Consider the following 24,250-nt stretch of genomic DNA (forward strand, 5'->3'; position numbering starts at 1 on the left):
TCAATCCTTTTCCTTCCCCCAGGGCAGGGCCTGTGACCCTCCCGGTTGGGTCCAAAAGGACAGGCTCCTCAGGGAGACTGAGAATCACAACCCTGATTTCCCAGGAACAGAGTGGAGGGTCTGGGCTTTGGTCCCAACACCCTAATTTGCCACTGCTCCGTGCCACCTCCTCCCCTGTACCTTACTCCTGGGTCTCACTCTAGCTTCACCCTCTCTGAACCTCAGTTTCCTCATCTGCGAAACAAACAGATTCATGAAGAGCTGTGGTTCTCACTAAAGGGTGATTTTGCCCCCAGGGACATTCAGTGGTGTCATCACCACGAGGTGGGCGCTACTGGCCCCTGGTAAGTGGAGGCCAGGGGTGCTGCCCAACATCCCACAACGCACAGGACAGCCCTAGATTCTCCATCAGCAGTGCCCAGGTGAGAAGCCCTGGCCTAGAGGATCCCAAGCTCCCAGAAATTGTAACTAAACACCCAACGCTTGTCAGAAAACAAATTATCTGTCAAAATCCCTAAAAGGAAAGAAAAAAATTCTTTTCTCTGCTTTCCCAACTCCAGCCCAGTCTCACACACATGAACCTCTGCAAAGATGGAGCCAGGGAGGCTTGAGCACGATTGTGTTCCAGACAGAAAAGAGACTTAATTCTCCAGTAAAATAGTAAAATAGTCAAATTCTCCAGTAAAATAGTAAAATTCTCTGATTTTATACTATTTAATATCTGCACATGATTCCAGACCCTTTCTTACTGCTGTTCGGCGCAAGACAGCAATTTCCTTCTTTTTCTTTCTTTTTTTTTTTTTTTTCCTGCTCCCTGCTGCCCTCAGATTGAAGTTCCATGAACTCTGGCGTCAGTTGTAAGAACGTCTTTATAAAGGGTTGCACGAGATTTCTTACTATATCGGAGTTCCTGAGGATGATGTATCACGTTACTAATTCCCTTAATTGCATGTCTGGGCTAAAAACAGACTCTCTTAGTTTTTCTAAGAAGTTACATTCTTAATGACATTAAAACACGATGGTAAATGAAGCTAAATGCTAACTGATGTATTTAAATCATGAATCAGTCTATAGAGTGTTTACCTAAACTTGTTTATCCTTCTTGGTCACTCATTTTGTAGGTTTTGCCAAAACTGAGAGAGGAACAATGGTGTCAGATTCGGTATCTGGAAATGGCTCAAGAATTTTTGTTTTCTTTCGATTTTTTAGCCCCAGACTGAGTGGATGCTGCAATCATGCAGTAATCAAAGAATCAGAAAAAGCAAGAGGCTGGAGGCTGATTCATTTCCCTGGATTTTTGCAGGGTGGGGAGGACAGAGAAGCTGCAGGGAGAGATGAAGTTTTTTCCTTAAGGATGAAAAGCTCTTAACCTTGCATGTTTGGCTTCTTCTATTCAATTTTTTTTAAAGCAAAGATAGGGAGGTATGTGATTAATGGCAAGAGACAGAATTTAAGGACCACAAGGTGCCAGGTGTTCTAAACATGCTATGTATTTTAGCTCACAGAATCCTCCCCACAAAGCTGAGAAGCAGGAAGCAGCAACCCTCCTGGATGAAGAAGCGAAGGAAAGCGAAGAAAAGTTAAGTAACTTGTCCAAGCTGACAGAGCTTGTGAGAGGAGGAACTGGGATTCAAATCCCTGCAGGGGGAGGCCAGCAGCCCCGACTTTAGCCGCCATGCCTCCCACCTGAGAAGCTAGCTGCGAAGGTTCCAGAAGGAGACTGCGCTCCAGGAATAGAAACAGCGCATGACTGCGACCTGTCTGCAAAAATCTTTATCACTTGTAAATCCTTCTCCACCTGATAAGTTATCGCATTGGCTCATGATGTTTTTTTTCATTCTCAGTGAGTTCAAAACACTATTTTGGTTTGTCTCAGTTTCTTCCTCTCTCTCTCTCCCTCTCCCTCTCTCTCTCATGTAAAGGTATCCACATGTCATTTGTTGATAATCTAATTTTTGAATAGACAATTCATTGTCAAAACCATCAAACAGTATACTACATACCTGCATTTGACTCGATATACATTTTACCCAAGAAGGAAAGCCCATAAACAAACACTAAACTCTAGCTAATGATCCACATACAGAAGTGCTTGGGAGGATGGGCTCTGAGATCTGCAGCTTACTTTGAAAGGCATCAAAAGGTATTGATGGACATATGGATGGATGGAGGGATAGGTGTGTGATAAACCAAGTAGAGCAACATGGCAATTACAGAAACTAGATGATAGGTACGTCGATGCTCACTGTACAATTCTTCATGTTGCTAATTTCTTCATGTTGCTAATTTTCACTAACATGTTCAAAAATTCAGAATGCAGACACTTGATAGAAATTCCAAAGACACAAGTTAAATGTAAGTCTTCCTCCACTTCATCCCGTCTGTCAGTCTTTCGGGTTCCCTAACAATGGCAATCCCTAGCGCCTGTGGCTCTGGTGTATCATTCCAGGGATATCCTATGCCTGTTTCAACACATAGATGATTTAATTTCAATGATGATAATGATAACTAATGATTACGCAGCACCTGCTACATGCCAAGCACTGTCCTAACTGTTTAACATACATTGATTTATGAAATCTCTCCAACAGCCCTATGGCATGGAGGCTGTTACTACCCCATTTTACAAAGGAGTAAAGTGAGGCCCAGAGAGAACAGTTAAATCACTTCCCCAGCTTCACTCAACTCATCCATGGTAAGTTGATGGTCCACACGCCCTTCCACAATGCAAAGGTCTCCATTTTGCCATGTGTCACTCTGACTGTTCCAGGTGCAAATTTTGCGTCCACTTCTTTACTTCTAATGGCGTATCACTTTGCGTTGGATGGTTACACCGTCACTTATTTGACTCATCTCCTATGCACAAGCATCTAGTTTATCTCCAAACTTTTGCTACCGAAAACAATGCTGCAATGAATAAATAAGCTCATGCATGCTTCTGAGCGTGCGTGCACACTGTAATATGAGATGAATTCCCAGAAGTGGAGTGGCTGAGTCCAAGAGTAAATGCATTTTTCGTTTTGATAGTATCGCCAAATGTCTTTCCAAAGGGGTTGTGCTGGATCCCACTGCAGCTAGCAGTGGGTGAGAGCACCAATCCCACCGCCCACTCCAGCACACATATTGACGTCGGTTAGTCCAGTACCAGCACAGGCAGCCAGCCCTCCTGGGGTGATGCAGTGGGCAAAGTGTGCAGTCAGCTCTGAGGTATTGAGGAAACTGTCTCATTGTGGTTGGGATTCAAGTTTTCTTCCATAAATGGGACAGAGCATCTTTCTTTTTTTTTTTTTTTTTTTTTTTGAGACAGTGTCTCACTCTGTCGCCCAGGTTGGAGTGCAGTGGCACCATCTCGGCTGGCTGCAAGCTCCGCCTCCCAGGTTCATGCCATTCTCCTGCCTCAGCCTCCCAGGTAGCTGGGACTACAGGCGCCTGCCACCACACCCAGCTAATTTTTTTGTATTTTCAGTAGAGACGGGGTTTCACTGTGTTAGCCAGGATGATCTCGATCTCCTGACCTTCTGATCCACCTGCCTCGGCCTCCCAAAGTGCTGGGATTACAGGCGTGTGCCACCGCTCCCAGCCATATCTTTTTGTATGTCTGAATTCATTTCAACTGCTGTTCCTTCGACTAGACCATTTTCTTACAAATTGCGGGTTTAAGGGCTAGACAAGCAGGTTTATTCCTCTCTCCCGATGTTCTAACTGAAGGTAGGTTGGAAAATTATCTTCTCTAGGAAGAAATGTACTACCACTCTGAAGGATGAAAGCAAGCAAGCTAAAAAAGGAGAGAGTGAGAGCGTGAAGAAAGAAGACAAAACTGAAGTTGGGTCATGGAAACCAGAAGAGATTCCAGGGCCACACTGTGCACTTGAATCTCATTATGGTCAAACCCTGTTGCAACATTTCCCAAAAGACCAAGAAGGGGAAAACTCTGGAAGCCAGGGAAAGGAAAGTACTGACAGCATGTGCCTGAGTGTGTGAGCGTGTTTGTGTGTGTATGAGTGTGTATGTGTGTGTGTATCTTAGACTTGGACTACAAAATTTAGAGAAAAAAGAGTAAGTAAGAAAGAAAAGGAAGAAAAAATACAACACTTAAACATTCCATACATAGAGGTCACATATGAAGGGGACAACAAAAGGGTGTCTTAGAAGAATTTGAGGTCTTTGCAGGTGTGCCCCCAGAACACCACATCAGTCTGTATCTGTGTTCTCGTCTCTGAAGAAATCATGTGGTTCTTCTGGTGCCCTCCGAGGAATTTACTGGTATTTATGAAAAGAACATGGCTTAGTTGCGTCTCTTCTGATCTAACCCATTTGGAACGTAACTTAGAAGGACAGTCCTGCGCATCTTCTTGCGAAACTGTTCCATCGTCCTCCCATAGGAAGTCGTGCAGTTCTTGGAGACATTTGGGCAACTCGTTAATCCACCTCATCAGGGAGGGAGGGCACAGAGGCCTGGGGTAGAAAAGGCCAGCCTCATTTTTTTTTTATTGTGATGAAATTGCAAACTTACATCCTGAGACTAAAATTAAATGGAGGAAAGGTTTGCCCGTCGTGGGTGGTCTTCCTGGGGCCCTTTAGAAGGAGGGATCAGATGGAGCAGGAGAGCACATTTAGCAACATTTCCAATAGGGTAATGACAGCAATCATGATAGCTGTCCCCCTTGGGAAGGAGAAATCACAAAAACCTACACAGTGACAAAAATAAACAAGTGTGTAACGCCAGCAGAGAAGGCCTGGCTGGCTCTGAACTTGGAGAACATCAAAGTGAAGCCAGTTATCAGGCTGTCCAGGCTCCAGGCTCCTTCGCGTCCTGCTCAATGCTTTTATCAGCCGTTTGGACTTTGGAGGAGCCCAGAGGACACTCGCTGAGCACAGCTGTGGGGAACAGACGTGCTGGACTACAGAGTCTGAAAAGAAAAGATGCTCAAGCTGTGGCTGATAAATGGGGGGCACAGGAGAAAATTTCACAGGGATGAACAACCCTCCTCCATTTAGATTCCAAAAATTCCAACCCATGAAAAGAGCAGAGAATGCCCGGACTGAAGTCAGGCAGAACCGGGAAGGAATCCATACCTGCGCGTCGCGTCCCCTGGGCAGCACAAGGTGGGAGGCCCCGGAGCCCTGGCTTCCTCACATGCGGAAAGGATGAATTCACCCAGTGGGTGCCAGGCATAGTTTTAGGCACTGGGAATAAAGGGGTGAAGAAACAGAATTGTTAAATTCCTAAAGAAATCAGATTTCTAAAAATCCTTGTGGTGATGGAATTGTTCTGTACCGTGATTGTGGAGGATACAGGAGCCTACACATGTAATAAATTGCATAGAAACACACACACACGCACACACTCCTGCAGGTAAAAAACGAGAAACTGAGTAAAACGGGTGGATTTAGTCAATGTCATTATCTTGGTTGTACCATTGTATAGTTCTACAAAATGTCGCAATTGGGGGAAACTAAATAAAGGCTGCATTGTATCTCTCGTATTATTATGTCTTAGAACCACCTGGGACTCTACAATGACCTCAATACAAATTTCAATTAAAACAACAAATAAATACATCAAAACCTCTGCCATCCTGGGGCCCACATTCTGGTGGGGAACTTCCAAGGTAGACTCCAACAAGATGGCAAGCGTGGGGAACCACCTCACATCTCGTGTCGGGGACAGTGGGAGATCAATAATGGCCATTATTAGCTACTTCGTGTCAGTCAGGGGCCTGCTCAACTGGAAGTAAATGGCGGTTCAGACTGGGCTTTAAACTGAAGATGGCATGATAAGGCAGTCTTCCCAAAGGTGTGCCCAGGTTGATGGAATGCCAGGAGGGGTAGCTATGCAGAGGAGGAAGCCCTAGGGGTAGGCAGGGCGGGCGGGGCTGAAGGGGCAACCCAGCAGGTCACTTAGGAAACAGAAATGTATTCTCCCACAGGTCTGGAGGCAGGAATCTGAAATCAAGGTGTGGGCAGGGCTGTGCTCCCTGTGGGGCTTCAGGGGAGAATCCTTCCTGCCTCTTCCAGCTTCCCAAGGTTCCAGGTGTTCCCTGGCTTGTGGCTTCATCCCTCCAACCTCTGCCTCTGTCTCCACACAGCTGCCTTCCCTGTGTCTCTCTGTGTCTGTGTTTTCTCCTCTTCTGTCTCCCTTGAGGGCACTTGTCATTGGATTTAGGGCCCACGCTAATCCAGGACGATCACATCGCAGATCTTTAATTACATCCACGCAGGCCCTTTTCCCCAAACCAAGTCACATTCACAGGTCCCAGGCTGCGCCATGGATGTATCTTTTGCAGGAGCACCTTTCAATCCCCCACAGATGGTTCCAGGTGGTCCAGAGCCTGACAGGGCAGGAGAGCCTAGGGTATGGGTCTGGGGGGCAAAGAGAGGCACTAGGGGACCCAGAAGGCAGCACTGGCACAGTCAGTCCCAGGAAAATGGTGATGACGACGATTATGACTACAGCCCGAGATGACACACCTGGGCTCCGGCAGAGGCCAGCCTCGTCCCTCGACTCTCATTCCCTGAGAGGTGTGTCGCCACCTGCTTGGTTTCCCACTGGGGCCGGTTTTGATTCTCTGCCCAGTATTTGCTCCTTTAGATTGATTACCTCGTGTTATATAACCTGAGTGGCTACTGGCAGCAATCTGCAGTCTGCAACATGCAGAAAGCCTCTGTCAGCTTCAGATATCAGAGTCAGCAGCCTGGGCCTACGGGAGGCAGAGCTTTCCCAGGCAGGACCCACGACATAATCTGGGGGTCCAGGGCTAGCTGAAAATGCAAGGCGCTTTGCTCAGCAGTTACCCATTTTAGGATGGTGTCCACGGGGCATTAAACCCAGCACAGGCCTTTCTGAGTGCGGGCCCCTGAGTGCCCGTGTAGGCCACGTGTCTGTGGAGCTAGACTCATTCCCAGGTTACAGTGAGGCAGGCAGACCCAGGCCACACAGATGGGGCCACTGAGTCCAGGCGACATGGGGGGGTCTCAGTCAAATGACATTCGTTTTTGATGAGGATTATGGGGTTGGCAGAAACAAGATGGTGAATGTGTCTCTGCCGGGGAAGCCTCTGCTCTCGCTGCAGGTGAAATGAGCGAGTGCACATCCAGCTCTCGCTGCAGGTGAAATGAGCGAGTGCACATCCAGCTCTCGCTGCAGGTGAAATGAGCGAGTGCACATCCAGCTCTCGCTGCAGGTGAAATGAGCGAGTGCACATCCAGCTCTCGCTGCAGGTGAAATGAGCGAGTGCACATCCAGCTCTCGCTGCAGGTGAAATGAGCGAGTGCACATCCAGCTCTCGCTGCAGGTGAAATGAGCGAGTGCACATCCAGCTCTCGCTGCAGGTGAAATGAGCGAGTGCACATCCAGCTCTCGCTGCACGCTGACTTCGGATCCCCAGGTGAAAATGAGCGAGTGCACATCCAGCTCTCGCTGCAGGTGAAAATGAGCGAGTGCACATCCAGCTCTCGCTGCACGCTGACTTCGGATCCCCAGGTGAAAATGAGCGAGTGCACATCCAGCTCTCGCTGCAGGTGAAAATGAGCGAGTGCACATCCAGCTCTCGCTGCACGCTGACTTCGGATCCCCAGGTGAAAATGAGCGAGTGCACATCCAGCTCTCGCTGCAGGTGAAAATGAGCGAGTGCACATCCAGCTCTCGCTGCACGCTGACTTCGGATCCCCAGGTGAAAATGAGCGAGTGCACATCCAGCTCTCGCTGCACGCTGACTTCGGATCCCCAGGTGAAAATGAGCGAGTGCACATCCAGCTCTCGCTGCACGCTGACTTCGGATCCCCAGGTGAAAATGAGCGAGTGCACATCCAGCTCTCGCTGCACGCTGACTTCGGATCCCCAGGTGAAAATGAGCGAGTGCACATCCAGCTCTCGCTGCACGCTGACTTCGGATCCCCAGGTGAAAATGAGCGAGTGCACATCCAGCTCTCGGCACACTTCAGGAAGGGGAGAATGGGCAGCGGGAGATCCTCAGATGAGACGGGCTGGTGGTGGCCAGTCCCTCTGCTGTAGCCACAGGGACCCCTGGGTGTCCTTCGATCCTGCAAGCCGGGGCTTAGCCCTCCTGCCAGCCCTGCTCTGAGGCTCCTCCCTGCCCCAGCAGGCTGTAGGGTCGGAACCCAGCACACACACCCCAGGGCAGACTCCTCACCCTTGGCCTGCACTCTGTTTTCCAGCCAGAGTCTCTGAGAGCTTCCATCCTGCATCCCAGCCACCACATGTGCTTAGCAGAGCCAGTGACTGGGGTCTGAGCGTCCCCTCTCTGTGGGAGGAAGCTGAGCATAGCAGGTAAGCAAGCACATGCTGGTGGGAGCTGGACTGCCTGGGTTCAAATCCCAGCTCCGCCACTTGCCGATCATGGGGTGCTGGTCTGCAGTGAGCTCTCTACTTTCCCTGAGCCTCGAGTTCCCCAGGTGCAAAATGGGGATATGGCCCCACCAGGGATGTTGTGAGTGCCACTGCATTTCGGGCATTCAGAACCACGCCTGGGGTACCCACTGGTCCTTCTTATTGAGAGGTTGAGACATATGGAAGGTGAAATGGGGCCTTTACTCAAATGCTCCTGTCCATTCAGCAACCTCCTCGCAGCTGGCTGAATGATACCCCTTCTGCCAGACATCCATGTTCTGATCCACAGAACCCGTGAATATGTTGCCTGATGTGGCCAAGGGGACTTTGCGGATGGGATTCAGTTAAGGACTTTGAGAGGGGAGAGGGGAGAGTATCCCAGATGATCTGGGTGTGTCCATGGTAATCTCAGGGTGCTTACTGGGGGCAGAGGGAGGTGTGGCAACGGAAGCTGTTCAGAGACACCAGCTCTGAAGATGGAGGAGGCGCCCAAGAGCTGAGGAATGTGGGTGGCCTTTGGAAGCCGGAAAAGGCAAGGAACAGATTCTCCTCTGGAACCTCCAGAAGGAACTAGCCCTCCAACACCTTGATTTTAGCCGAGTGAGGCGCATGTCAGACTTCGGACCTCCAGAGCTGTAAGAGAGTAAGTTTGTGTTGTTTTAAGGCACTAAGCTTGTGGTCATTTGCCATGGCAGCCTAGGAAACTCATGAACTCATAAAGTGGAAAAAGGTTTCCCGATCTTGCTTAACCATAATTAACTGCTGATTATCGGTCACCTACCAGGGCCAGGCCGCACAGGGCCTTACAGACATTATCTCACTCCATTACCCCAACTGCCCCACGACACGGGTGCTATAATCAGCGTGTGCAGCTGAGCAAACAGCCTTTTGAGGCCACGCAGCCTGCCTGAGGCCACCCAGCCGTGAGAGGCAAGGGAGCAATTCGAATCCAGGACCATGTGGCTCCCAAGTCTATGCTCTTTCCACTTTACCAAGCTCCTTCGGTTTCAGGGGATCAGACAGGACCCACTGAGCAAAGCACCCCAACATGCCAGGCCCACCATGGCTTTCCTTGCTTTTCAAACCCACGTGGAAAGGAAATCCAATCTGTCTGTTCCTGACTCATTTACACACAGTTCATCGAAATGTTCTTCAGTGCGAGTCATCTGAAACCCAAAACGCCTAATGAGCTATTTTTCCTTTGAACCAGGAAGCCAATCCTGCCAGCTCCGGACAGAACTGAAACTTGGAAAGGTCCAAATTCTGTTCCCAAATTAGAAGTGAGGAAGTTCGCTGAGATCTCCACACGGCAGAGTGTAATTAGGACCAGGCTATCTGTCTCCAGTGGGGTCAGGGCCTGGGGCCGGCCCTGGAGCAGGCAGAGCTTCAGGAAGACCATGGCTGGCTCTTCTCCACAACCCCTCCCTGCAGCGGACAACTGGGAGAGGCGTGGAGGGGTGTGCTAGCGTCACAAACAAAATAGGAATAATAGATGACGACTACAGGACACCTGCTCTGGCCAGCACAATCCTTAAGAACTTTACGTGAACTGCACATCGGCTTCCTCATTATCCCATTTTACAGATGAGGAAACTGACGTCACACACAGATTGATTAAAAGACTTGCCCAAGATGACACAGCCAGAAACCTTGGGCCGGGGTCCTCCAACTGCCGGGCACACTGAGCTCCCCAGAGCACTTGTCAAAGTGCAGCTTCTGACTCAGCAGGTCTGGGGCGGGGCCTGAGACGCTGCATTTCCCACGGGCTCCCAGGGCACACCTGTGCAGCTGGTGTGGGGACCTTACTTCCAGGGCAACAGGTTAGGGCACAGCTTTTCCACCCAGGCTGCTCTGTGGAATCCCCAGGGATAATACAAAAGAACAAGCAAAACAGCAGCTCTGATGGCCGGGACCCTGCCAGACCCATGTCGCCAGAGTGTCTGGGGTGGGGAGCAGACATGCACGTTTTAAAGCTACCCAGGTGATTCTGACCCGCACCCTGGGAAGAATCGCCATTCCAGGCCAACAAGTCCAGGTCTTTTCCTCCACGTGGAAGCATTCAGTCCCGCAGAGAGCCGCCTCTCCTTAGCAAGGAGCCAGCTGAGCTGGCACGTCCAGGAAGCATTTGCAGGCCGCACCACGCATGCTTGCAGTGGAGCTCAGGCCATGCGCCTCTGTGCCTCTGGTCCTTGCCTATGAAATGGGGAGAACAAGGCAGGGAGCTAATAGGGCCATTGGGAGGAGTAAGGAGTTAATCTAAGTGAAATTCTTCAAAGGACACCTGGCTCGTGGCAAGCCTGTCAGTGTCAGCTGTTCTAGCCACTGGGTATTAACTGGGCACTTCCCTGCTAACACGGCCCTGGCACTCCATAAGAATCTGCAACTGCTTGTGAATGAATGAGGCCCGGGTTCAAGAAGCAATGAATGAATGGATTCATGAATGAAGGGTAGCCATCTGAGGCAGGATGCATCCCTGGGCTCCTTCCTGGCTCCCCATTTGGGCATCTCCCTAACAGCAGGAATCAGCTTGAGCCTTTCCCTAAATTAAACAACCCCCTCTCCTGAGCCCCACCCTCACGCAAATACACACTCACTCCCACAGCCCCAGCACACATATGTGTTTATTTTCTTTGCCGTTCACACTTCTCCTTTTACGGTCCCTTCCACTCTGATCCTAAAGGCTTGTCTGATTTTGTACAGAGCTCAAAGCATAGCACTGAAGACACACACCTGGTCTTCCTGCGGTAGGTCAGTGAGTGAAATGGAGAGGCTGTCCAACACTGAGCATCCTAGGGGATATTTCCTGAGTGTCCACCATGCTGGGAGCCATGGAGAGGCACAAAAAAGTAAAAGGTGTGTATGAAGTTCACTCTGCAAGGAGGCAGCAATGTGGTGTAGAGGAAGGAGCCATGGTCTGTGTGGTGTGGAGGAAGGAGCCATGGTCTGTGTGGTGTAGGTGAAGGGGCCACAGTCTGTGTGGTGTGGAGGAAGGAGCCACAGTCTGTGTGGTGTAGGGGGAGGGGCCACGGTCTGTGTGGTGTAGGGGGAGGGGCCACGGTCTGTGTGGTGTAGAGGAAGGAGCCATGGTCTGTGTGGTGTAGGTGAAGGGGCCACAGTCTGTGTGGTGGGGGGAGGGGCCACGGTCTGTGTGGTGGGGGAGGGGCCACGGTCTGTGTGGTGTGGAGGAAGGAAACCACGGTCAGTGTGGTGTGGAGGAAGAAACCATGGTCTGTGTGGTGTAGGTGAAGGAGCCACGGTCTGTGTGATGTGAGGAAGGGGCCACAGTCTGTGTGGTGTTGAGGAAGTAGCCACAGTCTGCGTAGTGTGGAGGAAGGAGTTACAGTCTGTGTGGTGTAAGGGAAGGGGCCACGGTCTGTGTGGTGTGGGGGAAGGGGCCACAGTCTCTGTGGTATGGAGAAAGGGACCATGGTCTGTGTGGTGTTGGGGAATGAGCCATGGTCTGTGTGGTGTGAGGAAGGGGCCATGGTCTGTTTGGTGTGGAGGAAGGAGCCATGGTCTGTGTGGTGTAGGGGAAGGGGCCATGGTCTGTGTGGTGTGGGAGAAGGCGCCATGATCTATGTGGTGTGGAGGAAGGAGCTATGGTCTATATGGTGGTGTAGAAGAAGGAGGTGTGGTCTATATAGTGTGGAGAAAGGAGACTGTGGCCTACCTGGTAGAAAAGTAGGATCAAATGATCTAGGGCTGCACTATCTGGGCTGAAAACCTGGTACCATCATTCACTAAGAGTGTAAGCGTAGTTCACATGTGTGTTAGTTACATGCTATAAAAGTGCCTGGCACAAAGCTGATTTCTCAGTCACCCAATAGCTCATACCTCTGTCCAGGCCATTATCACGGGACATTTACTCAGCTATATATTTGTCTGCTCTTCTAAATAAAAGCAATGAATATTCTTATTGCTGAAACCTGTCACACATCTTAACTATACACAGATAGATTCTTAAGTTAATCCCTCCCCCAAATGTGTAACATTTTAAAGATATGGAAATAGCAAAGATAACATCAAGGACCTAACTAATATCCACCTTTGCACACTGTCTCATCTCAGGAAGTCACTGTCTGGGGCCAGCTAAGGAGCCGTACTATGCAGAAACCATACCCAAGACTTCAGGCTGAACCCAAACCCTCCTTGCCCAGCCCAGGAAAAACGTAGTGGCTGCCAAACAAAATAGGAAGTCCCACCCCAGGAAGTTCCACCCCAGGAAGTCCCACCCTTAGAGGTGGGCCTTTCCCTGTGGGCCTATGCTGTCCAATATGGCAGCTCCTCTCCCCACGTGGCTGCAGAGGGCTTGAGATGTGCCTGATTTGAACTGTGAGATGTGCTGTAAATGTAAAATACCTAACCAATTTTGAACAATTATCAAATCACAATTTTAAAAAGAATTTAAATATATCAATAATTTGTATGTTCATTATAGGTTCAGGTGATACATTTTGGATATATTTGCTTAAAATATTTAAAAAGTTAACTTCTGTTTCTTTTTTATCTCACAACAATCCTGCACAGTTAACATCTCCTCACCATTTTCTTGGAGAGATGGGAGACGGGCCCCAGGCCACAGCTTGTTGGGAACTGTATAGTCTAGAACCTGGCCTCTGTAGGTGGTTTCACTGTCATCCTCGAGAGTCCATCTGCCTGGACTCCTCTCCAGGGCTCCTTACATTTTAAAACTGGGGCTGCCAAGGCCTTAAGGCACACCTAGCTTTTGCATCCTCTGAGTATCTGGACTTCTAGGGGGACACCTGGCTGTGATCCCATAAGCCTGAGGGAGCTGTAGGACAACTAGGGAAGCGGAAGCAGACTGCCTTCCCTACCCCACAGCCCTCCTGCCCTGAGCCTTCCCTCCCCCACCTCCCACTGCCCTGTGGTCCCCCATCCCTCCAAGCCCCTCACCGTGCAGGCCCCTTGTCCTGAGTCCTCTGCTCCTCTTCACTGCCCAGGAAGAGCAGGGCTCCACGGAAGTGAAGAGGCCGCCATGCCACTTTGGCTGAGTGCTGTTTCCATTAGGGCAACTGTTGACAGGAACGTGTCACATCAGAAGATGGATGCTGGTTTTGTCCCATGAGTCCTAAGACCTCAGTGCCAGAGGTGGCCCTGAAAGGCCTTTCTTCAGTAAATTACTGCGTTTATTTAGTCCTTGAAGGGTTGTATACAGACTACGCCTGGCTGAGGAGGTGGCTGCAGCCACTTACTCCTGGACGGCTGTTGATTCTGGGTGAGGCTGTCCCTGGACTCACTACACTTTCCACCAGAGGCAACGTCAGAGCCAACCTGGCTCAAATCCCCCACCTTTTGGCATTTCCTGAAGCATTAGAAGCTCATTTTGTTATTCTTTTCAGTCTTCGTTAGATATAACTTCATTGGCACATTTCGACTTAGTTACAGCAGCATGGTGTGCTAAAGAGAACACCACCATGGAGGTCTGTAAGCTCCCAAATCAGGGAACCACTCACAGCCCCCTTACATCCTTGCACTTTCTGGGTGAGACCTGAAAGCCATTCTTTGCAGAGTGCCCGCTATGTTCCTAGCTCTGTGCTAAGGAAAGCCCTTCAACTAGGATTTAGTAGCCCCATTTAGAAACTGAGGTGAGGAGAGGCAGAGAGACCCCCAGGAACGGCGGCATCAGAACTTGGAGGGGGACTGTAGTTCCGCGACCCTGTGTAGGCTGCTGATTACATAATTAGTAGGAGGCACTACCGTTTCCTGCGGGGCCACACATTGATTTTCACGTCGATCGTCAGGGCTCCACCTCTCGAGAGATGCTATTAAAATAAGCCTAGGCTGGAGTAACTGGAACCCTCCCACACTGCTGGGGGGAATGCAAGATGGTGCAGCCGCTGTGGAAAACACCTGGCTGATCCTCAAAAAGTGAAGCCTAGAACGACCATTGAAAACAGGTACTCATGCCCAACTGTACACAAATCTTCTTAGCAGCCTAGCCATGACAGCCAAAAAGCAGAAATAACTCAAGTGTCCATCAGTAGTGAATGGATAAACAAAATGTGGTCTGTTATTAAACAAGATGGAATATTATTCAGCAATAAAAGGGAAGTAATTCTGATACTGCTATAACATGAACGAACCTTGAAGCGATTATGTGAAGTAAAAGAAGCCAGACACAAAAACATTCCATATTTTATGATTCCATTCATACGAAATGTCCGGAATAGACGAATCTGCGGAGACAGAAAGTAGGAGAGCTGGGGGCTGGGGAGAGGTGGGAGAACGAGGGATGGCATCTCATGAGCCCGGGGCTTCCTTCTGGGGTAATGGAAATGTCTTGGAACTCGACAGAGGTGGTGATTGCACACAGTGTGAATGTACTAAATGCCACTGAACTGTTCGCTTTAAAATGGTTGATGTTATGGTAATGTTAATTTCACCTCAATAAATAAAATACTAGAAATGAGCCTGGAGCTGCAGAAAGCCAGAGGCCCGAGGCCGTGGGTTAAGTCCCTGACCCTGAGACTGCAGATTGTCTGTGTGATATGGGGCAGGAGGGTTCAGCACCACCTACCGGCCATTCTTGTGTTGTCTTCATTTTTTCACAGAGTACGACCTTTGTCTCTTCCTCCCAATGTGGCCAGGGACACTTTAGACAAATCAGCGCAGTGGGCGGGCACTGAGCCTCTGATTTTGGGCAAAACCACCAACTTCACAAACATCCAACCCACTGAAGCCCAGAGCTCCTCAGCCCCTCCTGAGACCACGTGGGCTCTGCAGACAACTCCCCAGGCCCCAGAAGGTTCTCCGCTGCAACAGAGCGGAGCTCTCCTTATGCTAAGTTTCTTTCAACCACATCAGAAGAGTTTGTAAGCCATTTCCCCACCTGCAAGTCTCAGCAGAGGGCATCTCTCATGCCTCTTCTCCTGCCTCCCAGTGCCCCCTGCAGAAAATTCTCAGCAGGCAGCAAAGACTGATAACTGTCCAGAGAGGTGGTCCCAGCCCCCATGCCTGAACTCTCCAGAGGGAATTACATGCTTTTATAGAAAGATCACCAGTTTCTCCTGGGCTTTTATAAAACCCCGTAGTTTCTCTCCCACTGCCTTGTTAATGAATTTGGGGCTCCCTTCGTGGACCGGGTTCAAGACGAAGGTGTTAAAAAGTGAAGCTGGGTGACTGGAAAACCCTACTTTTTAAACCCCCCCACCCCACCCCTGCACACAAAGCGTTGTTAAAGTCATAATCCTTGGCGTTGCCAAAGGCCTAGAGAGATGAGTGGCTGCCTGCCTTGCTTCTGTGGAATGACCTTACAGCCTCTCTAAGGATGATGTGGAAGGTCCTGCCAGGAGCTTGGAACCTTGATGTGAAACTTCCATGTGTCACTCCTTTCATGTGAACGCCTGTATCTGCAACTTATAGAAAGAAATCGACAGGCAGGTTCACACAGATTTGTGTGTAAGAATTTACATTTGCATCATTTGTTATAAAGGTGAATATTTGGCAACAATCTAAGTGCCCGACAATAGGAGATGGCTGAAATAAGCATGACATGAGCTGCTAGGGAGACACCAAACTGATGTCCTCACTGTGCTTTTGTCCTGGCTTTTCAGCTCATGGGCAGAATCACCTTCCTTCTCTGGACTTTATCTTCCTCATTTTTTACAACAGAAATATATCCCCAGGTTCTAGGGGCTAAGTGGCCTTGGTATTTCTGGAACTGCTAGGGGCCTCATATATATATATATATATATATTATATATATATGTATTTCTTAAATAATAAAGAAAAGGAAATATTGCATAAAAAAGGTTCTAAAATTATATATAAAATAATTCAAACTGTGTTTAAAATGTACATAGGGAGAAAGAGACAGAGAGAAACAAAATATAGCAAAATGCATAAAGCAGTTAATCCCAGGATGGCAGGGTTAGATTAATAAATTACTCCTTAAACATTTTTATTTTTAAAAAACTTTCTATAATGAATATTTTGTTTTATAAGGAACATGATACCTTTACAATTGAAAGAAACATGTTTGTTTTTAAACCTCTGCCCCTTGTAAACTAAAACAGTTATAAAGGAAAATGCAGGAAGGACCGGTACGCCTTAGATAATCGCACCTCGCACTTTCCAGGTTGAAACATCGCATGTGGAGATGCATCATTCCAGGAGGCATGAGCGGGCTGTGGAAAATGGTCTTGGTCTCATTTTGTGGGTCAGGAGACCAGGTTCTAGGGGCCAAGCAGCCTTGGTTTTACTAGAACTGCTTCAGGTCTCACCTGGGAAATGGGGATGAAATGTCTCCCTTGAGGCTGTGATGTCACCGGGGTAATGGCTGTGGGTATTGCCCAAGCTCCGGGGAGGAGCCATGCACTTGGGCACAGCAGAGAATGGACAGCAGCCCCTGCCATCCTGGGTGGCACAGGTTCGCTGGTTGGTCCACCTGGAAGGAGGAGAGCCCTGGGCTCTGGGTACCACCCTTCCCTCACCTGGCCAATGACAGCCGTGCCTGGGCCAGCTTGTGGCCACCTTCAGCTGAGTGAGTGCCTGATGAGCGCTCTGGCACTGACCTCCTGGCCGCCTCCACCAAGTCACTTGCCCTCTCTCTGGGCCTTGGTTTTTCCCGCTGTAAAGTGAGAAGATCTCTAGGTCAGTGTTTCTGAAACCTCATCATTCAAGTTCTGCTAAACTGTCAACATTTTTGCTGCATCTCTTTGCTATCCTGTGCTTATCTACTTAATTTTCTTTAAGTAAATTCACTTTAATTTTTAATTTTTTAATTTATTTATAAACATAGGTGATACCTATTATCCTTTGTTTTTTGTTTTTTGTTTTTGAGGCAGGGTCTTGCTCTGCTGCCTAGTCTGGAGTGCAGAGGTGTGATCATGGCTCACTGTAGCCTCCACCTCCCAGGCTCAAGCAATCCTCCTCCCTCAACCTCCTGAGTAACTAGGACTACAGGTGCATGCCACCATGCTTGGCTAATTTTTTGACTTTTTTGTAGAGACGAGGTCTTTCTATGTTGCCCAGATTGGTCTTGAACTCGTGGGCTCAAGCAATCCTCCCATCTCAGTTTCTCAAAGTGTTGGGATTACAAGTGTGAGCCATCGCACCCAGCATCATTTGCTTTTTAAAAAAATTTCATTTAATAAATATCTTTTTGTTTTCAACTTTTATTTTAGACGCAGCAGGTATATGTGCAAGTTTGTTTCCTGGGAATATTGCACGATGCTGAGGTTTGAGGTTTGAATGGTCCTTTCACCAGGTACTGAGCATTATACTCAAGAGTTAGTTTCTCAGCCCTTGGCCGCCTCTTTCCCTAGTACGCAGCTTCTATTGTTGCTGTCTTTCTGTTCATGAGTACCCCATGTATTTCTTTTTAAAAGGAAACTTTCCATGGCAATCGTATATGGGAAAGGAACACCCACCAACATAACCATACAAATTATATTCAGTGAAAACAAAGTAACATTATTGAATTCTAGTGATATTGTAGACTGATGAATTTCCACTCCAAAGGCCTTGGCTTTTATGTTTTGTTTTGTTTTAGAGAGATGTGGGTCTCGCTCTGTTGCCCAGGCTTGTCTTGAACTCCTGGGCTCAAGTGATCCTCTTAGTCCTCCTACCTCAGCCTCCTAAAGTACTGGGATTGCAGGTGTGAACCACCACAGCTGGCCTGCTTTTTCTTAAAAGGAAAAGGCAGCCCCTGCTAGAAAGGTGTAAGATAGAACAGCATTGAAGGAACACTTTGTCCTTGATGTAATCAGAAAGCTGGAAAGACTGGGAGAAATGATGTACTCGCTTCTGAAGAGATGTATTGACTCCCTGTCCTGTACCTTGTGGAGACGAGCAAGGAAGTGCCATCAGCTTTGAGGCCTCGGCTCCCAGCTGTTCTCCTGAATCCCAGCAGGCTTCCCAGGCTGAAGGCCTACTTGGTTTTCATTAGGCCCCAGAACAATGGAGGGTGTTAAGCTGTTTATTATTTCAAGTCAGCAGAATTAGCGAAGGAAGACTTCGTGCATGGTACTTAAACCTATGCCACCCTCTAGAAATCCAGCCTCTTTCAAGAGATGCAAATTGTTCTCAAATCTCTTATTAGCAATACTCTTAACTGTTGAAAGATTACAGGCCATTAAGAGGTTTGAGAAAGCACAGAGGCCCCTGAGAGCCGCGACAGAGGACTGGAGACACCGACGGGGTTTTCCTGGGCACTCGGGGTGAATGTGCAGCTCACTGTGCAGCCGCCGCCAGAGGCTGTGTGCTGGACACTGGACACCTCACATGGCCTCGTCCTCACCACCGCCCTGCCCATGGGGAGTGTTAAGCCTGTTGTACAGATTTTTCAGTGGAGCTCAGAAAGGTGGAGTCATTCTCTAAGAAAACTCATTCATTCATCCATTTAAAAATATTTACGAAAGTCTCCTATGTCAGCCATGGTTCTGGGCACTGGAGATAGGACAGTGAAGCTATTACAATGGGTAGTCAGGTATGAGCGGGGCAGGAGAGGGCTCCCCCACACACATCAGGAGTGTCAGACAACCATCAGCTGATGGTCAGGTGGGTGTTACTGTCGTGCTAAAGTAATAATTGGTCACAGCTGGTGCCAGGGAACGGGCCCTCTCCTAGCAGATAGAAAACACCTGAAACTGGTGATCAGCAACTTCCCAGTAAGATCTCAGGAGTTAGAAGTAACATAAGACTGACCAGGCGCGGTGGCTCATATCTGTAATCCCAGCACTTTGGGAGGCTGAGGCGGGTGGATCATGTGGTCAGGAGATTGAGACCATCTCTGGCTAACACAGTGAAACCCCATCTCTACTGAAAATACAAAAAAATTAGCTGGGCATGATGGCAGGCACCTGTGGTCCCAGCTACTCGGGAGACTGAGGCAGGGGAATGGTGTGAACCTGGGAGGTGGAGCTTGCAGTGAGCTGAGATTGCACCACTGCACTCCAGCCTGGGGGACAGAGCAAGACTCTGTCTCAAAAAGAAAAAAAAAAAAAAAAAGAAGTAACGCAAGACCCGGAAGTACGCCAACATAGACCCGGAAGTACACCGACATCGAAAGCCCCAGGTCAAAAAGTCAAGCTGTGCACTTGATCTCTCAAGTCACCCACTTGCCCCTCTTCCAAGGGTACTTTCTTTCCTTCCTTTCATTCTTGCTCTAAAGCTTTCTAATACACTTTTACTCCTGCTTTAAAACTGGCCTTGGTCTCTCCTTGTGCTTTATGCCTCTCCGTCGAATTCTTCCTTCTGAGGAGGCAAGAATTGAGGTTGCTGCAGACCTGTCTGGATACGGACTCTCCACCATTAACAGACCCTAACAGGCAAAAACTAGCCGCCTAATGGGACCTGCATTTTCCTGGGGGAGGGCATATATCAGAGATTCAGAGTGGGGTCAGATGGTGCCGAAAATACCTGCAAATACGAGGTATAGGGTGGAAGGGGCGGGTCCGAACAGCATCGTCCACGCCTCACCTAGCTCTCGGTCCTTTTTCAACATTTCTCCTGAATATGCTCTACACATGTTAAATCCACGAGTGGGTTGCATCAAGGCCAGCATCCTGGTGGTGACACTGCACTGTTACCAGCGGGGGAAACTGGATGAAGACTACAGAGATCTCTCTGTGTTACTCCTCACACCTGCCTAGGAATCTACCATTATCTCAACATAAAACTTTTTTTTTAATTAAAAAAAAAAATCTTTGACCAAAACCAAACTAATAACAATGACTCCCATCTGTCAAGTGCCTGGAGAGGCTGATGGTTAACAAACAGCCCTGGAGCCAGACCACCTGGGTTCAGATCTCAGCTCCACCTGTGGCCCTGGTCTAACGACAGCACTGCCCTGGGCCTCGGGGCTGACATCTGACAAATGGGTTTGTGGTGGTGACCACCTCCTTTGGTTGGTATGAGGAGGAGATGTTTATGAGCAAGGACCCCACTTGTGCTGTTTTTTATTGTTATGACTTTGTGGAGGGTTCTGGAAGGCTCTGTACTGACCTTTTATAAGCCTCGAACATTATCTCAGGTAATCCCCACAGCCACACTTCAGAGGCAGGTTGAGGCCCACTTCACAGTTAAGGAGACGGCGGCACCTAGAGCTCAGGTTGAGCGGTGGGTCTGTGGGACCTGGAGGTTGCTGGCGGGAGGGAGGGGGCTGAAGGACACCTCCTGGACAGGGGTTGCTACATCCCAGTCCTGCCCATCCCTGGAGAGGCAGGACCCTGCCCTGGCCACACAGGCTGCAGGGATGCTGGCTTTGGGGCCAGGCTCCGTGCAAACCATCATCTCCCCCAAGGAAAAGCACTGAGGCACTGTGTCCTCTGGGGTGTCTGGGATTCAGAGACTCCCCAAAGCTTTGCAGAGCTAGGGGCCTGTGTGTCCTCCCGCCATCTTAGGGAGAAGCTGGAGCTGAAAGTCCACCTCATTCCCAGAATCCAAAAGACAGAGGGCCTACATCTTTTCTAAGCCTGCTCCAATTTTTGTTTTGCTGCCGTGTTTTTGTCTCAAGCCTCATGTGTTGTCCCAGCAAAAATTGGTTTGATATTTCCAGAAAGGTTTCTTCTCTTCCCTGAGAACAAACAGAACCTAGCTCCACACAATTCAAACCCTCAGGGCTCAGGAACCAGAAAGAATAGAGGAGGAAATCGGTGTTGGAGGCCTGGGCGGGTGCACAAGGGAGAGAGATGCAGTGGGCGCCACATCACGAGGCCACCCCACGGCAGGCGCTGCTAATCCCAGCTATGGAAGAGGAAACTCAGGCCTCAGAAAGGAAAAGTGACTCCCAGAGCAGCAGAACTGGCTGGGTTGTGGCTCTGAGGACACCACTTAAGAAACTCTCTTAAATAATCATCATGTTTTCCAATTTAATAATAATACCCTCCTCTCTTCTCAGCACCACTGCCCTGCAGAGGTCAGGGGCCGAATCTGAGCTCTGGTACTTACTAGCTGTATGCCTGGGGGCAAGTCTTCTGGGCTTCACTTACCCCATCTGTAAAATGGGCACAGAAAATACCTGCCCCATAGGGTAGTGGACACAGTGAAATAGATTAACCGACGTGAGGCTCCTGAAATGGTGCCTGACTCACTAGATATTCTCTCTCTCTTTCTCTCTCTCCCTCTCTATCGATACTGTCTAGCTCCGTCCGAGGACGACCCTAGCCATCTCTCCCTCCTCCCTCCCTCTATCCTCTCTATCCTTCTCCTCCTCCTCCTCCTCTCCCTCACACTCTCCCTCCCTCCTCTCCCTCTCTCCTCCTCTCTCTCCCTCTCTTCCTCTCTTCCCTTCTCTCTCCCTCTCTCTCTCTCTCTCTCTCTCCCTCTACATATATGTATATGTTAGCTGTCATTAACGAGGTTTGTGATTTACAGAAAAGCAAGTGAGCCAATGTAGCATTGTAAATACTTGTAACAAATAACTGGAATTCATCTTAATTCAACAAGATTTGAATTTTTCCCAGAAGGCTTTTAAGTTTTCTCTTGGGTTTTGTCTTACTGTATTTACTAAGAAAGGGAGATCCCCATGCTGATGATGGGGAGCGTTCCTGAGGTCGCTTTTGGGCCAGTCCTGTGCATGCTCTCGGTTTGGACAGCGAGGCCCTCGGGCTAGGGTAGGGAGCAGCACAAGATAACCAGGGGCCGGGTCACTTTCCTTCAGACCCAACACACAAACAAAGCGACAGAACAGATGTGGGCATCCTGGAAACCTCTCCTAAAGCTGAGAGCGTTTCTGCTTCACAAAGAACCAGTCCAAAGCGCCCCCACCCAGCTCGCGCCACCTCCCGGGTGTCAAGTGGGCTGCAGTGGTGCTTTCCTCGCAGGCTGCTGTGGCCCTTAGACCAAGGTGAGCCCCACCCTGGCAGGGCATCCTTAGGGAGCAGGAATTAAAGACAAAGAAACAAAACCTCAAAAGTCTCCAGTTCATTAAATGGAAGCCTATTTCCTAAGTTTGAATCTAGAAGTTTAGGCTTGGGGCGGTTCTCAATCCCTGGCTGCGCACAGAATTACCTGGGAGCTGGTAAAAATAAATAAAAATAAATAAATAAAGCAGTCACACGCCCTCAGGGTCTTCTGAGTCCCTGGGGGGCATCTGTGCCATAAAACTCTCTAGGGAATGAGAACTGCTGGGCCTAGGATGGGAGCCTTGGGCTGGGGACAGCAGGAGACAAAGGTCTCTGCAGCAGAAGTGAGCGCCAGTGACAGGAGAATGGGGCAGATCCCTGCCACCTCCCTCAGCCACCCACCCAGCCTCTCCTCATCCCTGCACTTTCCAGAGAGCACTGCCTGCCTCCCACTCCCCTGACCCTGCCTCAATCTTCTCAGCTCTGCCTGGCTGTTAACAGCACCAGGACTTCTCCCCTCTCCCTTGGTCTCTAGCCCCAAAGCGTTTTCAACTCCACCTCTTTCTTATGTGCCTGCCTGGAATCCCATCTTCACCTCCTTCATCTCCCTCTTTCTGGTTTCCCTTCCTGGTGTCCCAGGCCAGCAACATACTGAGTCCTGCAGCTATGACCTTCTGGATCTCAGCTCCTCTCTTTTGATGCTCAAGAGGTGTAAAGAACAAACAGGCTTCTCTGGACTCTTGTTGATTCACTGAGGCAGCACTCAGGCCCTTCTCAAGCCTGGCCTCCAGCTCTGGCCTCCAGGCCCTGGGAGGGGCATTAAACACACGTCCACCCACCCTGGCTTCAGATTGTCATAGCTTCTGTCCTCACTCACTTGCCACTACACCTTCCCCTCTGGCCTCATAAGGGCATTCAAAGTAAATCACGGAAGGAATCCTGAGGCTGTTTTCTTTGGATGTGGATTTGGAAATTCAGCTCGAAGTTGGGGGAACCAGAACTTAGCCTGGGGACTGGCGATTCTCTCCAGAGCCCTTGGAGCCGCCAGGTGCCAGGCGTGGCTGCTCAACCCCTAGGCTTTCAGTGTCTTTCTTCAGGGCCACTGTCCCTCCGGGCAGTATGCACAGTGGTCAGGAGCCTCACTAAGCAGCGGGGCTGTGACACCTCTGGAGGTGAACAGAGCAGAGGTGATATGCAGAATGCACCTGGAATACACCTGGCCCTAGCGAGCGCTCCACGGTGGCCTCAGCCCCTATCCACCGTTCTCTGCGGCGCTTCAAAGTCCGTCTGCAGGGTGATCTCATGTGCTGCCCTCACCCCTGGCCGGTAGGACTTACAGGAAGGAGTCAGGCCGAACCTCTGGAGTGGGTCTGGACTGAAAAATTAACTGCTCTTCTATCTGTGTTGTGGGGAGGGGGGGCAATTTCCTGGAGGGCCCTGGGAGAGGTTCAGTGTTAGGAATGAATCTGTAGAATCTGCTGTGTGATTTGGAGATGAGAAGTGACTGGCAGTTTCAGGCAGATCAGTCAGGGGAGGGCTGTTGGGCCGTGTGCCTTGTTGGGTTTGCATGTTCTGAAGTTATTTGACAAAGAAAACAATCAAGAAGTGAATAAAAATATCCAGTTGTGTTTTTGAAGCACTTTTATTCTAAGACCACTTTCAGGGATGAAGGAAGAAAGATACAGTTATCTGCTTGCCCCAGCTCTCACAGCCGGACACTGCAGCTCGGGTAAGATCTTAAGCAGTTTTCTTAAGGTCCGGCTTTGAGCTTCTGCCCAGCTCCATTCCTCTGTGTCAGAAGAGTTTAATGAGTAAGAGGCTGGTCGCTGAGAGATGCAAAGAGTCTCAGGAGAAAACATGTCCCAGAAATAAAGGCACGCCCGTGGTCACACAGAAAATAGGAATAAATGCTCAGTCTCCCGCCTCCCTAACCTCCAAGAAGACCATAAACCGCAGCTCAGAACTGGCTTGCAAGGCATTGACGCATTGCAGGGGGGAAGGCAAATATCTCCTCAGCTAACGAATGTGGGGAAGGGGGGGGATTTTATATTCCAAATGATTTTTTTTTTCTTTTGAACATAGACATCTGGTG

This window comes from Rhinopithecus roxellana, chromosome 20 (assembly GCF_007565055.1).
Source record: "Rhinopithecus roxellana isolate Shanxi Qingling chromosome 20, ASM756505v1, whole genome shotgun sequence".
In the NCBI taxonomy this organism is placed as follows: domain Eukaryota; kingdom Metazoa; phylum Chordata; class Mammalia; order Primates; family Cercopithecidae; genus Rhinopithecus; species Rhinopithecus roxellana.